Consider the following 14,607-nt stretch of genomic DNA (forward strand, 5'->3'; position numbering starts at 1 on the left):
TGCGGTGTGAAGTCATCCCAGAGGAGGCTTGTATAATTTGAAATAAAAAGCCAGCCCTAAGCTTTTTCTAAACGTTAATAACAGGTCATGTTAGATACTGTAGACATGGATAGCTATTATTCTGTGTGACCTTTTCAAATAATGAAAGAAAGGAATACAATGTGCTCTTTGTCCGTTTAAATGTCCTGCTCTGGGGTACTCGAATGTTCTACCCATGTACTCAGAAGTATCTCTTCCTACATAACTGTATAGTCCTTGTGGCTTAGCGCTTCTTTTTGATTATAATAATCTTCCTACATATTGTTGACTATTTTTCTCAGTTAATGTGCCATACATGGGGATCTGCTATGCCTATCCGATATTTCTATGATCTAAATTCTACTAATACCCTTTAACGTTTCCTTACATTATCTCGTTATCTTGTGTGCTTGTCACTGTATGGTATATTAACAGCTACACGTGTTATATAACCATCACAACTGACGTGGTTTGAAGTTTTGGTGCGTAGACACTGGATGGGCGTCACTAATCCGTCAACCCACCTGACATAATGAACAATCCTATGATTTTGTATAGCATTGTTTTTTAAGACTGTACAATGGACTCTACTAAATAGTTATCGAGCTTGTATAACTCATAATTCGAGTTGTATACTGTATTCCTTTCATGTTTCAAGAGGGAAGATTCAATGATGTTTCTTTCCATGACAGAACTGTTTGGTACTATAATCTGGGCAGCATCCCACCCTGGTGGGTGATTACAAGAACTAACCTGGTTAAAGATAGCATTCGACTCCTGCCCTGTCCTGACTGAGTATTTATGCCGGGCAATTCTGGTTTCCAGAAATTTACCTGTTTGACCGATATATGAGAGAGGACACTGAGTACATGGGACCTTGTAAACCTCACCAACTTTGTTGGAGGGTGTTTTTAATCAGCCTTTGTTCTACTGTCCCTGTGTTTTTGAAAGCAAGGTTTATATTGATCTTTTTTAATGCCTCACGCAGGCAAGACATATTCTCACTGTATGGTAAAACTAGTACATTTTTCCTGGCCATCACTTCTTTAGGTTCAGTCCTGTAAAAAGTCTTTTTTGCTGACATTAATGCCTTCTCGACAAAATCCTTAGGATATCTTAGGTTTATGGCCATGTTGAATATCTTGTTAATTTCGTCCTGTAGGTACTCTGGACTGCAGATGCGCAATGCTCTCAAGAACACTGTGAGGAACACACTCCTTTTTACTCTGGCTTCGTGGCTGGAATAGTAGTGAATGTATGACGACACATTGGTGGACTTCCTATAAACTGTGAATTTTAATTTTCTATCGATACGATGGATTAAAACATCTAGGAACGGCAAAGTGTTATTTATTTCATGTTCTGTGGTGAACTTAATGGAAGGTACTAAGCCATTGAGTCTGGGAAGAAACTCATCAATGTTGTGATCATTAGGCCACAGGCAGAGAACATCATCTACGTATCTGAACCAACTAGCTTTATCTGGGAGAATGTCTTTAAGAAGTCTGGTCTCATAGAATTCCATATATAGGTTGCTGAGTAATGAGCTGAGGAGATTTCCCAATGCTATGCCTTGTTTTTGAGCATAGAATTTCCCTTCAAACACGAATTTGCAATCAGTAACACAAAGTTTTATCAGTTCAGTCATTGTTTTCGTGGGGAAAGGCATGGGGAAGTTTTCTAGCTCATATTCGAAATACGAAAGCAAGTCAGGGACAGGGACTTTAATGAACAGAGCTGTGACATCAAAGCTCACTAAAGAAAAGTTGTGAGGGACATTTAATTTCTGGAGCTTCTCTGTGAGGTCAACATTATATTTAATATGTGCATCTGAGATCTTACCAACCATGGGAGTTAGAAGTTTAACCAACCATTTAGATATATTATATGCTGCTGAGCCTACTGGACTAATAATGGGACGGGCTGGGTATCCTGGCTTATGGGTCTTGATTACCCCATATAGATATGGTAGAGTTGCTGACCTAGCCGACAGATATATAATTAATTCATCATTCCCTTTCAATAACGTTTTAAGGTGTTTATTAAAATGGCTGTTGACTTGGTCAGTGGGGTTTTTAATGAGCGGTTCATACGTTATATTATCACTCAATAAATGGTTCATGTTCTCTAAATAATCAGTCATAATCTCGTGAGAGCTGCAAGGTCTGATCATTAATGAGTTCTTTGTAAGCTTTTGTGAATCTTAATGGGCAATTGGGAAACATTGGTTGGAATAAAGTCCCATATACCATACCTTTGCATATATTAAAATTACCAGGGGTCAAATCACCATGTTTTTCCAGCATGCAAAACGATTTTGCTAAATCTACGTAATTAACGTCATTAGTTGAGGACGCAAAGCTTAATCCAAACATTAGTGCTGCCTGTTGATCACTCTGATTCCCCTTATTTAAGGTTAAGGGACTGATCCCCCTTCTTTAATGTTAAGGGACTGATAACCCTTCTTTAAGGTTAAGGGACTGATCCCACTTCTTTAAGGTTGAGGGAGTGATCCCCTTCTTTAAGGTTAAGGGACTGATCCCCCTTCTTTAAGGTTAAGAGACTGATCCCCCTTCTTTAAGGTCAAGGGACTGATCCCCCTTCTTTTAGGTTAAGGGACTGATCCCCCTTCTTTAAGGTTAAGGGACTGATCCCCCTTCTTTAAGGTTAAGGGACTGATCCCCCTTCTTTAAGGTTAAGGGACTGATACCCCTTCTTTAAGGTTAAGGGACTGATCCCCCTTCTTTTAGGTTAAGGGACTGATCCCCCTTCTTTAAGGTCAAGGGACTGATCCCCCTTCTTTAAGGTCAAGGGACTGATCCCCCTTCTTTTAGGTTAAGGGACTGATCCCCCTTCTTTAAGGTTAAGGGACTGACCCCCCTTCTTTAATGTTAAAGGACTGATAACCCTTCTTTAAGGTTAAGGGACTGATCCCACTTCTTTAAGGTCAAGGGACTGATCCCCCTTCTTTTAGGTTAAGGGACTGATCCCCCTTCTTTAAGGTCAAAGGACTGATCCCCCTTCTTTTAGGTTAAGGGACTGATCCCCCTTCTTTAAGGTTAAGGGACTGATCCCCCTTCTTTAATGTTAAGGGACTGATAACCCTTCTTTAAGGTTAAGGGACTGATCCCACTTCTTTAAGGTTGAGGGAGTGATCCCCTTCTTTAAGGTTAAGGGACTGATCCCCCTTCTTTAAGGTCAAGGGACTGATCCCCCTTCTTTAAGGTTAAGGGACTGATCCCACTTCTTTAAGGTTGAGGGAGTGTTCCCCTTCTTTAAGGTTAAGGGACTGATCCCCCTTCTTTAAGGTCAAGGGACTGATCCCCCTTCTTTAAGGTTAAGAGACTGATCCCCCTTCTTTAATGTTAAGGGACTGATAACCCTTCTTTAAGGTTGAGGGACTGATCCCCCTTCTTTAAGGATAAGGGACTGATCCCCCTTCTTTAAGGTTAAGGGACTGATCCCCCTTCTTTAAGGTCAAGGGACTGATCCCCCTTCTTTAAGGTTAAGGGACTGATCCTCGTTCTTAAAGGTTAAGGGACTGATCCCCCTTCTTTAAGGTCAAGGGACTGATCCCCCTTCTTTAAGGTTAAGAGACTGATCCCCCTTCTTTAATGTTAAGGGACTGATAACCCTTCTTTAAGGTTGAGGGACTGATCCCCCTTCTTTAAGGATAAGGGACTGATCCCCCTTCTTTAAGGTTAAGGGACTGATCCCCCTTCTTTAAGGTCAAGGGACTGATCCCCCTTCTTTAAGGTTAAGGGACTGATCCTCGTTCTTAAAGGTTAAGGGACTGATCCCCCTTCTTTAAGGTTAAGGGACTGATCCCCCTTCTTTAAGGTTGAGGGACTGATCCTCGTTCTTTAAGGTTAAGGGGCTGATCCCCCTTCTTTAAGGTCAAGGGACTGATCCCCCTTCTTTAAGGTTAAGGGACTGATCCTCGTTCTTAAAGGTTAAGGGACTGATCCCCCTTCTTTAAGGTTAAGGGACTGATCCCCCTTCTTTAAGGTTGAGGGACTGATCCTCGTTCTTTAAGGTTAAGGGGCTGATCCCCCTTCTTTAAGGTTAAGGGACTGATCTCCCTTCTTTAAGGTTGTGGGACTGATCCCCCTTCTTCAAAGCTGTGGGACTGATCCCCCTTCTTTAAGGTTAAAGGACTGATCCCCCTTCTTTAAGGTTGAGGGACTGATCCCCCTTCTTTAAGGTTGTGGGACTGATCCCCCTTCTTTAAGGTTAAAGGACTGATCCCCCTTCTTTAAGGTTGAGGGACTGATCCCCCTTCTTTAATGTTGAGGGACTGATCCCCCTTCTTTAAGGTTGTGGGACTGATCCCCTTCTTTAAAGTTAAAGGACTGATCCCCCTTCTTTAAAGTTGAGAGACTGATCTCCCTTCATTAAGGTTAAGGGGCTGATCCCCTTCTTTAAGGTTAAGGGAATAATCCCCCTTCTTCAAGGTTGTGGGACTGATCCCCCTTCTTCAAAGCTGTGGGACTGATCCCCCTTCTTTAAGGTTGAGGGACTGATCCCCCTTCTTTAAGATTAAGGGACTGATCCCCCTTCTTTAAGGTTAAGGGACTGATCCCCTTCTTTAAGGTTAAGGGACTGATCCCCCTTCTTTAAGGTTAAGGGACTGATCCCCCTTCTTTAAGGTTGAGGGACTGATCCCCCTTCTTTAAGGTTAAGGGACTGATCCCCCTTCTTTAAGGTTAAGGGACTGATCCCCTTCTTTAAGGTTAAGGGACTGATCCCCCTTCTTCAAGGTTGTGGGACTGATCACTTCATATAAACCTCTCTACTGACTGTCTTGTCTGATATATTGAACAATTCACAGTAAATGATAAGCAATGAAAGGTGAACAATGAAGGGTGAACAATGAAGAGTGAACAATGAAGAGTGAACAATGAAGAGTGAACAATGAAGAGTGAACAATGAAAGGTGAACAATGAAAGGTGAACAATGAAAGGTGAACAATGAAAGGTGAACAATGAAGGGTGAACAATGAAGGGTGAACAATGAAAGGTGAACAATGAAGGGTGAACAATGAAGGGTGAACAATGAAAGGTGAACAATGAAGGGTGAACAATGAAAGGTGAACAATGAAAGGTGAACAATGAAGAGTGAACAATGAAGGGTGAACAATGAAAGGTGAACAATGAAGAGTGAACAATGAAGAGTGAACAATGAAGAGTGAACAATGAAAGGTGAACAATGAAAGGTGAACAATGAAAGGTGAACAATGAAGAGTGAACAATGAAGAGTGAACAACGAAGAGTGAACAATGAAAGGTGAACAATGAAAGGTGAACAATGAAGGGTGAACAATGAAGGGTGAACAATGAAAGGTGAACAATGAAGAGTGAACAATGAAGAGTGAACAATGAAAGGTGAACAATGAAGAGTGAACAATGAAAGGTGAACAATGAAGAGTGAACAATGAAGAGTGAACAATGAAAGGTGAACAATGAAGAGTGAACAATGAAAGGTGAACAATGAAGAGTGAACAATGAAGGGTGAACAATGAAAGGTGAACAATGAAGGGTGAACAATGAAGAGTGAACAATGAAAGGTGAACAATGAAGAGTGAACAATGAAAGGTGAACAATGAAGGGTGAACAATGAAGGGTGAACAATGAAAGGTGAACAATGAAGGGTGAACAATGAAGGGTGAACAATGAAGGGTGAACAATGAAAGGTGAACAATGAAAGGTGAACAATGAAGGGTGAACAATGAAGAGTGAACAATGAAAGGTGAACAATGAAGAGTGAACAATGAAAGGTGAACAATGAAGGGTGAACAATGAAGGGTGAACAATGAAAGGTGAACAATGAAGGGTGAACAATGAAGGGTGAACAATGAAAGGTGAACAATGAAAGGTGAACAATGAAGAGTGAACAATGAAAGGTGAACAATGAAGGGTGAACAATGAAGGGTGAACAATGAAAGGTGAACAATGAAGGGTGAACAATGAAAGGTGAACAATGAAAGGTGAACAATGAAGAGTGAACAATGAAAGGTGAACAATGAAGAGTGAACAATGAAAGGTGATCAATGAAGGGTGAACAATGAAGAGTGAACAATGAAAGGTGAACAATGAAGAGTGAACAATGAAGAGTGAACAATGAAAGGTGAACAATGAAGAGTGAACAATGAAGAGTGAACAATGAAAGGTGAACAATGAAGAGTGAACAATGAAGAGTGAACAATGAAAGGTGAACAATGAAGAGTGAACAATGAAGAGTGAACAATGAAAGGTGAACAATGAAGAGTGAACAATGAAGAGTGAACAATGAAAGGTGAACAATGAAAGGTGAATAATGAAGAGTGAACAATGAAGAGTGAACAATGAAAGGTGAACAATGAAGAGTGAACAATGAAGGGTGAACAATGAAGAGTGAACAATGAAGAGTGAACAATGAAAGGTGAACAATGAAGAGTGAACAATGAAGAGTGAACAATGAAAGGTGAACAATGAAGAGTGAACAATGAAAGGTGAACAATGAAGAGTGAACAATGAAAGGTGAACAACGAAGAGTGAACAATGAAGAGTGAACAATGAAAAGTGAACAATGAAGAGTGAACAATGAAGAGTGAACAATGAAAGGTGAACAATGAAGAGTGAACAATGAAAGGTGAACAATGAAAGGTGAACAATGAAAGGTGAACAATGAAGAGTGAACAATGAAAGGTGAACAATGAAGAGTGAACAATGAAGGGTGAACAATGAAGGGTGAACAATGAAGAGTGAACAATGAAAGGTGAACAATGAAGAGTGAACAATGAAAGGTGAACAATGAAAGGTGAACAATGAAGAGTGAACAATGAAAGGTGAACAATGAAGAGTGAACAATGAAAGGTGAACAATGAAAGGTGAACAATGAAAGGTGAACAATGAAGGGTGAACAATGAAGAGTGAACAATGAAAGGTGAACAATGAAAGGTGAACAATGAAAGGTGAACAATGAAGAGTGAACAATGAAGGGTGAACAATGAAGGGTGAACAATGAAGGTTGAACAATGAAGGTGAACAATGAACAATGAAGGGTGAACAATGAAAGGTGAACAATGAACAATGAAGGGTGAACAATGAAGGGTGAACAATGAAGGGTGAACAATGGGTGAACAATGAAGGGAAGGGTGAACAATGAAGGGTGAACAATGAAGGGTGAACAATGAAGGTGAACAATGAAGAGTGAACAATGAAAGGTGAACAATGAACAATGAAGGGTGAACAATGAAGGGTGAACAATGAAAGGTGAACAATGAAAGGTGAACAATGAAGAGTGAACAATGAAAGGTGAACAATGAAGAGTGAACAATGAAAGGTGAACAATGAACAGTGAACAATGAAAGGTGAACAATGAAGAGTGACCAATGAAGAGTGAACAATGAAGGGTGAACAATGAAAGGTGAACAATGAAGGGTGAACAATGAAGGGTGAACAATGAAAGGTGAACAATGAAGGGTGAACAATGAAGGGTGAACAATGAAGGGTGAACAATGAAAGGTGAACAATGAAGAGTGAACAATGAAAGGTGAACAATGAAGGGTGAACAATGAAAGGTGAACAATGAAGGGTGAACAATGAAGGGTGAACAATGAAAGGTGAACAATGAAGGGTGAACAATGAAAGGTGAACAATGAAGGGTGAACAATGAAAGGTGAACAATGAAGGGTGAACAATGAAGGGTGAACAATGAAAGGTGAACAATGAAGGGTGAACAATGAAGAGTGAACAATGAAAGGTGAACAATGAACAGTGAACAGTGAAAGGTGAACAATGAAGGGTGAACAATGAAAGGTGAACAATGAAGGGTGAACAATGAAGGGTGAACAATGAAAGGTGAACAATGAAGGGTGAACAATGAAAGGTGAACAATGAAAGGTGAACAATGAAAGGTGAACAATGAAGAGTGAACAATGAAAGGTGAACAATGAAGGGTGAACAATGAAAGGTGAACAATGAAGGGTGAACAATGAAGAGTGAACAATGAAAGGTGAACAATGAACAGTGAACAATGAAAGGTGAACAATGAAGGGTGAACAATGAAAGGTGAACAATGAAGGGTGAACAATGAAAGGTGAACAATGAAGGGTGAACAATGAAGGGTGAACAATGAAAGGTGAACAATGAAGGGTGAACAATGAAGAGTGAACAATGAAAGGTGAACAATGAACAGTGAACAATGAAAGGTGAACAATGAAGGGTGAACAATGAAAGGTGAACAATGAAGGGTGAACAATGAAGGGTGAACAATGAAAGGTGAACAATGAAGGGTGAACAATGAAAGGTGAACAATGAAAGGTTAACAATGAAAGGTGAACAATGAAGAGTGAACAATGAAAGGTGAACAATGAAGGGTGAACAATGAAAGGTGAACAATGAAGGGTGAACAATGAAAGGTGAACAATGAAAGGTGAACAATGAAGAGTGAACAATGAAAGGTGAACAATGAAGGGTGAACAATGAAAGGTGAACAATGAAGGGTGAACAATGAAGGGTGAACAATGAAAGGTGAACAATGAAGGGTGAACAATGAAAGGTGAACAATGAAGGGTGAACAATGAAAGGTGAACAATGAAAGGTGAACAATGAAGAGTGAACAATGAAAGGTGAACAATGAAGAGTGAACAATGAAAGGTGAACAATGAACAGTGAACAATGAAAGGTGAACAATGAAGAGTGAACAATGAAGAGTGAACAATGAAGGGTGAACAATGAAAGGTGAACAATGAAGAGTGAACAATGAAAGGTGAACAATGAACAGTGAACAATGAAAGGTGAACAATGAAAGGTGAACAATGAAAGGTGAACAATGAAGAGTGAACAATGAAGGGTGAACAATGAAGGGTGAACAATGAAGGTTGAACAATGAAGGGTGAACAATGAAGGGTGAACAATGAAGGGTGAACAATGAAAGGTGAACAATGAAGGGTGAACAATGAAGGGTGAACAATGAAAGGTGAACAATGAAGGGTGAACAATGAAGGGTGAACAATGAAGGGTGAACAATGAAGGGTGAACAATGAAGGGTGAACAATGAAAGGTGAACAATGAAGGGTGAACAATGAAGGGTGAACAATGAAGGGTGAACAATGAAGGGGTGAACAATGAAGAGTGACCAATGAAATGTGAACATCGAAGGGTGAACAATGAAAGGTGAACAATGAAGTGTGAACAATGAAGGGTGAACAATGAAAGGTGAACAATGAAGGGTGAACAATGAAGGGTGAACAATGAAGGGTGAACAATGAAAGGTGAACAATGAAGGGTGAACAATGAAGGGTGAACAATGAAGGGTGAACAATGAAGGGTGAACAATGAAGAGTGAACAATGAAAGGTGAACAATGAAGAGTGAACAATGAACAGTGAACAATGAACAGTGAACAATGAACAGTGAACAATGAACACTGAATAATGAACAGTGAGCAATGAACAGTAAACAATGAATAATGAACAACGAACAGTGAACAATGAACAGTGAACAATGAACAACGAACAGTGAACAATGAACAATGAACAACGAACAATGAACAATAAACAGTGAACAATGAACAGTGAACAATGAACAACGAACAGTGAACAATGAACAGTGAACAATGAACAGTGAACAATGAACAACGAACAGTGAACAATGAACAACGAAGAGTGAACAATGAACAACGAACAGTGAACAATGAACAACGAACAATGAACAATGAACAGTGAACAATGAACAACGAACAGTGAACAATGAACAATGAACAGTGAACAATGAACAACGATCAGTGAACAATGAACAGTGAACAATGAACAATGAACAGTGAACAATGAACAACAAACAGTGAACAATGAATAACGAACAGTGAACAATGAACAATGAACAGTGAACAACGAACAGTGAACAATGAACAACGAACAGTGAACAATGAACAGTGAACAATGAACAACGAACAATGAGCAATGAACAGTGAACAATGAAGAATGAACAGTGAACAATGAACAACGAACAGTGAACAATGAACAACGAACAATGAACAATGAACAACGAACAATGAGCAATGAACAGTGAACAATGAAGAATGAACAGTGAACAATGAACAACGAACAGTGAACAATGAACAACGAACAGTGAACAATGAACAACGAACAATGAACAATGAACAGTGAACAATAAACAACGAACAGTGAACAATGAACAATGAACAGTGAACAATGAACAACGATCAGTGAACAATGAACAGTGAACAATGAACAATGAACAGTGAACAATGAACAACGAACAGTGAACAATGAATAACGAACAGTGAACAATGAACAATGAACAGTGAACAACGAACAGTGAACAATGAACAACGAACAGTGAACAATGAACAGTGAACAATGAACAACGAACAGTGAACAATGAACAACGAACAGTGAACAATGAAAAACGAACAGTGAACAATGAACAATAAACAGCGAACAATGAACAGTGAACAATGAACAATGAACAATGAAGAGTGAACAACGAACAATGAACAGTGAACGATGAACAATAAACAGTGAACAATGAACAGTGAACAATGAACAACGAACAGTGAACAATGAGCAACGAACAGTGAACAATGAACAATAAACAGTGAACAATGAACAATGAACAATGAACAGTGAACAACGAACAATGAACATTGAACAATGAACATTAAACAGTGAACAATGAACAGTGAACAATGAACACCGAACAGTGAACAATGAACAACGAACAGTGAACAATGAACAATAAACAGTGAACAATGAACAATGAACAGTGAACAATGAACAATGAACAGTGAACAATGAACAGTGAACAGTGAACAATGAACAGTGAACAATGAACAACGGACAATGAACAGTGAACAATGAGCAGTGAACAATGAACAATGAACAATGAACAGTGAACAATGAACAATGAACAATGAACAGTGAACAATGAACAATGAAGAATGAAAAGTGAACAATGAACAATGAACAGTGAACAATGAACAATGAACAATGAACAGTGAACAATGAACAGTGAACAATGAACAATGAACAATGAACAACGAACAATGAACAGTGAACAATGAACAATGAACAGTGAACAATGAACAATGAACAATGAAAAGTGAATAATGAACAATGAACAGTGAACAATGAACAATGAACAGTGAACAATGAACAATGAACAGTGAACAGTGAACAATGAACAGCGAACAATGAACAACGGACAATGAACAATGAACAGTGAACAATGAGCAGTGAACAATGAACAATGAACAATGAACAGTGAACAATGAACAATGAACAGTGAACAATGAACAATGAAGAATGAAAAGTGAACAATGAACAATGAACAGTGAACAATGAACAATGAACAATGAACAGTGAACAATGAACAACGGACAATGAACAATGAACAGTGAACAATGAGCAGTGAACAATGAACAATGAACAATGAACAATGAACAGTGAACAATGAACAATGAACAGTGAACAGTGAACAATGAACAATGAACAATGAAGAATGAAAAGTGAACAATGAACAATGAACAGTGAACAATGAACAATGAACAATGAACAATGAACAGTGAACAATGAACAGTGAACAATGAACAACGAACAATGAACAGTGAACAATGAACAATGAACAATGAACAGTGAACAATGAGGGGTGAGTCAGTACACTAGAGTGTCATGTTACGTGGCCCAGGACACACAAGACACTGGATATGGTCATACTATATTTAACACTCCACCATAACACTGATATAACACTGTTATAACACTTGTATAACATTCTTATAATACTTTATAACACTGATATAACATTGTTATAGCACTGTTATATCACTTGTATAACTCTTATAATACTTACATAACACAGATATAACATTGTTATAACACTGTTATAACTCTTATATAAGGCTGTTATAACACTTATATAGCACTGATATAACACTGTCATAACACTGATATAGCACTGTCCTAACACTGATATAACCATCTTATAACTGACATAAATTAAATTTATTCCTAGTTACGTAAAATGCATCAGAATGGACTCAGTAGTACTCTAGGATCCTCCAACACTGAGTGCAGATCCCTCTGGACTCACTGGTACTCTAGCCACCTCCAACACTGAGTACAGGTTCCTGTGGATTCATTGGTACTCTACAGCACTGAGTACAGGTAAGCTAAGAAGACGATTATTTGTGTGTTGCGTTGTCTCTACAGTGTTATCATGTAGTGTGTGAGAGATGTTATCATGTGGTGTGTGAGAGATGTTATCATGTAGTGTGTGAGAGATGTTATCATGTAGTGTGTGAGAGATGTTATCATGTAGTGTGTGAGAGATGTTATCATGTAGTGTGTGAGAGATGTTATCATGTAGTGTGTGAGAGATGTTATCATGTAGTGTGTGAGAGATGTTATCATGTAATGGGTGAGAGATGTTATCATGTAGTGTGTGAGAGATGTTATCATGTAGTGTGTGAGAGATGTTATCATGTAGTGTGTGAGAGATGTTATCATGTAGTGTGTGAGAGATGTTATCATGTAGTGTGTGAGAGAAGTTATCATGTGGTGTGTGAGAGATGTTATCATGTAGTGTGTGAGAGATGTTATCATGTAGTGTGTGAGAGATGTTATCATGTAGTGTGTGAGAGATGTTATCATGTAGTGTGTGAGAGATGTTATCATGTAGTGTGTGAGAGATGTTATCATGTAGTGTGTGAGAGATGTTATCATGTAGTGTGTGAGAGATGTTATCATGTAGTGTGTGAGAGATGTTATCATGTAGTGTGTGAGAGATGTTATCATGCAGTGTGTGAGAGATGTTATCATGTAGTGTGTGAGAGATGTTATCATGTAGTGTGTGAGAGATGTTATCATGTAGTGTGTGAGAGATGTTATCATGTAGTGTGTGAGAGATGTTATCATGTGGTGTGTGAGAGATGTTATCATGTAGTGTGTGAGAGATGTTATCATGTAGTGTGTGAGAGATGTTATCATGCAGTGTGTGAGAGATGTTATCATGTAGTGTGTGAGAGATGTTATCATGTAGTGTGTGAGAGATGTTATCATGCAGTGTGTGAGAGATGTTATCATGTAGTGTGTGAGAGATGTTATCATGTAGTGTGTGAGAGATGTTATCATGCAGTGTGTGAGAGGTGTTATCATGTAGTGTGTGAGAGATGTTATCATGTAGTGTGTGAGAGATGTTATCATGTAGTGTGTGAGAGATGTTATCATGTAGTGTGTGAGAGATGTTATCATGTAGTGTGTGAGAGATGTTATCATGCAGTGTGTGAGAGATGTTATCATGTAGTGTGTGAGAGGTGTTATCATGTAGTGTGTGAGAGATGTTATCATGTAGTGTGTGAGAGATGTTATCATGTAGTGTGTGAGAGATGTTATCATGTAGTGTGTGAGAGATGTTATCATGCAGTGTGTGAGAGGTGTTATCATGTAGTGTGTGAGAGATGTTATCATGTAGTGTGTGAGAGATGTTATCATGTAGTGTGTGAGAGATGTTATCATGTAGTGTGTGAGAGATGTTATCATGTAGTGTGTGAGAGGTGTTATCATGTAGTGTGTGAGAGGTTTTATCACGTAGTGTGTGAGAGATGTTATCATGTAGTGTGTGAGAGATGTTATCATGTAGTGTGTGAGAGATGTTATCATGTAGCGTGTGAGAGGTGTTATCACGTAGTGTGTGAGAGATGTTATCATGTAGTGTGTGAGAGATGTTATCATGTAGTGTGTGAGAGATGTTATCATGTAGTGTGTGAGAGGTTTTATCACGTAGTGTGTGAGAGATGTTATCATGTAGTGTGTGAGAGATGTTATCATGTAGTGTGTGAGAGATGTTATCATGTAGTGTGTGAGAGATGTTATCATGTAGTGTGTGAGAGATGTTATCATGTAGTGTGTGAGAGGTGTTATCATGTAGTGTGTGAGAGATGTTATCATGTAGTGTGTGAGAGATGTTATCATGTAGTGTGTGAGAGATGTTATCATGTAGTGTGTGAGAGATGTTATCATGCAGTGTGTGAGAGGTGTTATCATGTAGTGTGTGAGAGATGTTATCATGTAGTGTGTGAGAGATGTTATCATGTAGTGTGTGAGAGATGTTATCATGTAGTGTGTGAGAGATGTTATCATGTAGCGTGTGAGATGTGTTATCATGTAGCGTGTGAGAGGTGTTATCACGTAGTGTGTGAGAGATGTTATCATGTAGTGTGTGAGAGATGTTATCATGTAGTGTGTGAGAGGTGTTATCACGTAGTGTGTGAGAGATGTTATCATGTAGTGTGTGAGAGATGTTATCATGTAGTGTGTGAGAGATGTTATCATGTAGTGTGCGAGAGGTGTTCCTCTCTACCTCTGTAAATAAGTAATGCAATCTCTCTCTCTCTCTCTCTCTCTCTCACCCACTTTCTCTCAGCTTCACACATGAACATACAGATAAGCGCCTGCAAGCTGAGTAGTGGATAATATTTACGCAGCCTAATTTACGGATTTCTTATTGTTTCACATTTTTGTCACTTATTTTAGACAGTCCGTTATTTAAGCGGTACAACAGCAAAATGAACGATATGACAAATGTGTT

The 14,607-nt window shown here is 38.9% G+C and overlaps 1 protein-coding gene across 2 annotated transcripts in view; it reads left to right on the top strand.

The window, feature by feature from the left end:
- The window catches only part of LOC128695676 (uncharacterized), a gene marked incomplete at its 3' end in the record, with an annotated part of 181,007 nt that overhangs the window by 15,817 nt on the left and 150,583 nt on the right, over positions 1-14,607 (top strand). Inside the window, 1 exon segment of one of the 2 annotated variants that reach the window (XM_070084813.1) lies at positions 12,034-12,185. 2 annotated transcript variants of the gene reach the window in all.

This window comes from Cherax quadricarinatus, chromosome 14, assembly GCF_038502225.1.
Source record: "Cherax quadricarinatus isolate ZL_2023a chromosome 14, ASM3850222v1, whole genome shotgun sequence".
In the NCBI taxonomy this organism is placed as follows: domain Eukaryota; kingdom Metazoa; phylum Arthropoda; class Malacostraca; order Decapoda; family Parastacidae; genus Cherax; species Cherax quadricarinatus.